General features: G+C 43.6%; 1 protein-coding gene across 1 annotated transcript in view; it reads right to left on the bottom strand.

Annotated features, from left to right (window-relative positions):
- Nucleotides 1-2,220: 2,220 nt before the first annotated feature.
- The window catches only part of GLRX (glutaredoxin (thioltransferase)), an 8,726-nt gene continuing 7,208 nt past the window's right edge, over nucleotides 2,221-3,738 (bottom strand). Inside the window, exon 3 of the mRNA XM_008594634.1 lies at nucleotides 2,221-3,054. The gene's annotated coding sequence lies outside the window, so the exon portion shown is untranslated. The remainder of the gene's footprint in view (nucleotides 3,055-3,738) is intronic.

Below are 3,738 nucleotides of genomic sequence, written 5' to 3'. Positions count from 1 at the left end.
ACCTTCATGTATTTCTCCCCACTTGAAATCACCCTATTTACCACTCTCCTTTGGGGCATAATAAAGGGCTTCCTTCTCCTCCCTGTTCCTCTCTCAACGCCCCTCTCCAGCAGGAAGTAGCTCGAAGACCTCGACGACCTTACCCCCCAATAGAGGAAAAAGGGAGGAATGTAGGGCCCCATAAAACCCCAAAGGAGACATTCCCTAAAACATGGCGCCTTTCCGGCTTCTCTTCCGGGTCCTAACATTCCCGCTGGCACCAAAAGTATGGCCTATCAAAATCATCACCCACCCTTCTGACCAATCAGCCACTGCCTCGCGTACTAACCACCCTCTCCCGGAACTCAGCTCTCTATAAATGTATGCTTCACCCTCAAATAAAGCGGAACTTCTCCGGTGAACTGTCAGCTCGGGTCCTGTCATTCTTTCACTGATCATGGGGTGCCCTGTGTTTCCAAACTCACTCGGAACCACCACTGTCTTTAGGACACTCCCAGGGAAGCTGAAGCCAGTCCATGACTCAGCATACAGCCTATGTTCTCTCGGGATTGTTCATTAATCGTGATAATGTCGCCTTTTCCTTACACAGCTAGGTTGGTGCTCACTACTGCTTTTCAAGAGTAAAATTAGGGATATTATAGGGAGTAAAACTATAAAGAGAAGCATCAGAATAATTACTGCACAAATGAACTAGTGGTTACCTCTGTGGAGGGGCGGGGATGCTCTTGGGGAGGAGTCCATGGGCCTCTAAGCCACTTTATCAGTACCTTAGAAACACTCTCTATATGTCATTTATTTCTTAACCTAGGAGGTAGATAAGTGTCAAATAGAACTATGCATTCTATACACTATTCTGTACATGTAACACATTCTGCTATGTTTTTAAATAGGCTTAAATACCCACGAAACTGATAAACGGGTTTGGGAGGGGTGGAGCAGAAAAGACTGTTGATACTATTGGCTTTTTTATCTTTGGCAGCTGGCCAGTGCAGGAACTGAACCCTTGACTTTGGTGTTACAAGGCTGCACCCTAAACTGGCCAGCCTCTACTGGCTTTTTAAAGCACACGCACGAACAAGTCCTGCTTTGATAAAAACAGAACTTCTATGCTAGAAATACGGTTTACAAAGGTTAAGTCAAGGTTCTTGTCTTTGGGTATTTCTGAATCTGGCAAGGGACTAATGCAGATGGCTAACTACTATATAGCCTGATAACAGCTGTAAAGTACCTATATGCACAGTGCTTCTGGATTACAGGAGAGGGAGCAATGACTTCTAGTCAAAAGTCACTGAGGACAGGAGTGGAATAAAGGGCACAGTCTGTAAATCAGGTCTTGGAGAACACGGGATTTGAAACTGGAACAGAGAAGGAAGAGCATCTCAAGAGGAAACAAAGCGAGGACACAGGAGTGTGAAAGTGCAGGCAAGCAGTCTAGAGTGAATCAGGGGCTATGCATAACCTCCAGAGGTGGCATTCAGTCATCTGCAGTAATCCTGGTTGAAGAGATGGCTAGAGCCCGAAAGGAAAGACACCAAAAGTGAAGAGTACTACGTAGGAAATGGAAAGACGGAATACAAAGTGAAAGAGACTTACTGAATTCTAAACATTAGTTGGTAGGCTAGTGCTGACATACTAGATTGTCATTTCCATATGAAATTTTAAAAACCAACCATTTGTACTCAAGGAGTGACAGCAGCATGTATATTTAATGGCAGAGACAAACATGAAGTATTTTGTCAATGTATTTCACATTAATACCATTCCTTAAGGTCTTCAGAACATGGGTAGAATGGGACAAAAATCACTGAGTTCCCTGTAAGTACTTCTTTATTAGAAAACAAATTAACTGGGACCAAGCCCGTGGCGCACTCGGGAGAGTGCGGCGCTGGGAGTGCAGCAGCGCTCCCACCGCAGGTCCGAATCCTATATAGGGATGACCGGTGTGCTCACAGCGCTCGCTGGCTGAGCGCGGTGCAGCCGGTCTCAAAAAGGACAAAAAAAAAACCCCAAAAAACAAATTAACTGTTTTCACATAGACCACAGAAGAAATTTAACTAACTTCTCTTGCAATTCTAGAAAAAATCTTTAAACTCCATGATAAGGGATTTTTAAGTTTTCAAAGTGTGGGGGGATAAAAAGAGTCACACAGGACAGTGTTTCTCAAATTTGGCTCCTTTCACAGACATACTCATGGGGGAAGGGGCTGCAAGTTTTCTACAATAATGTTTTACACTGTTTTAATTCTGCTGGTAATATAAATCAAATTAATATACACTTGTTCAGGATTACCTGGATGACAATCTTAAGAGTGTTGCTACATGATCATGGCATCTGCACTTGTGCCTCTGATCCACTGGCACCAAATAAAGACCAATTGTGCTTAACTCTTCATGCAGTTTCTCAGATTGGGTCCTCATACCCTTCAGGGAATTATTGGACATTTCGTATGAGGTCTGTCAGGTGGCAAGGTCGAGAATGCTGATTCAGAGCAGTGATTCTCAAGGTGGGATAAGTTGGGGTGGGGAGATGTGTGTGGTAGGAGAAAAAAAAATCAAAATATGCATTGATTTCATAATACAAATTTCATAAAGTCAAGCTCAGCAAAATAACATCAGCTGATGGACAGTAGCAAAAAGGAAAAAGATAAGAATCTTTTCATCAACTTTTTGAAGTACCCTCACAGAATCATCCCCAGGGGGGACCTGGATAAACATGGTTGAGAAACACGGGCTTAGAGGTAGAGGCATGCTGGCACGTGGAGAACAGTAAGGAAGAAACATGCAGGGAGGAAGAACCTCTTTTGGGTCGGTGAGTAAATCCTAAGCCAGAACTTGTCATGGTTTTCTGGAACCCAAAGGGCCAATCCAGGAAAAAACCAAAATGGTCCTTCAACCTTCTTGGCCCCATAATTAAGGGCAAGTTGATCCACTTTGTAATACTGAGCCAAAAGAAGAAAAAAGCTGTTTTTGCCCAAAATTCCATCCACCAGGAAGTGCTGTCATCATTTGCAACGCCATCCTGCTCACAAGGGGGGACATCAGCGTGGGGCCAACTCTGCCAGGAAAGAAACAAAGAATTGGATCTTCTCAAAAGGTGGGTCATCCTGCTTTTCCTCTCATTACCAGAACACCTGCTGTTGCCATTGATACACATTCTATTATAGACGGCCTTGAGATGGCGTTGCCAGCAAACTACCCACAGCACAGAATGAGGAAGGAGAAGGACAACGCAAATAAAGACACTTTCTGAATAAGGGGACTCTAATGCCCACACCAAAATAGAGGCATTTCCCATCTTCTTCCATTCTTAATCTAAGCCCAAATTGCTGAACATGTTCAGGGATAGGAAACATTTGGTAGCACTGTTATTGGGTTTTGAGTACTTTAGTACCTGGGATGAGGGTCAGACAGCTAACCCAAACAGTGTTCACCTGCTGTGATGATGTCAAATTATGATTGGGTGACTTATCATATTGATTTATTTTATGGAACTCAATTGTATTTTTTCAGACTTTTCTTTCTGTTGCTACTCTTCAGTAACTATCACAAGTTTTTCACTGCCCAAGGAATAAGTTATTAATTAGTGGGCAGATAACTCTCAAAGAGCACCTTGGTTAAAGAACCGTTAATTTCCCCCTTGACTGAAGAAACACTTGAGTCTGTGCATACAGGTCAGTGGAAATGGCCTATTTAGAAACTCACTGGCGCAGTGCTGGAGAGCTGGGGGGGGGGGGGGGGG

This window comes from Galeopterus variegatus, unplaced genomic scaffold (assembly GCF_000696425.1).
Source record: "Galeopterus variegatus unplaced genomic scaffold, G_variegatus-3.0.2 Scaffold11216, whole genome shotgun sequence".
In the NCBI taxonomy this organism is placed as follows: domain Eukaryota; kingdom Metazoa; phylum Chordata; class Mammalia; order Dermoptera; family Cynocephalidae; genus Galeopterus; species Galeopterus variegatus.
This window is presented reverse-complemented; position numbering and strand designations above follow the sequence as displayed.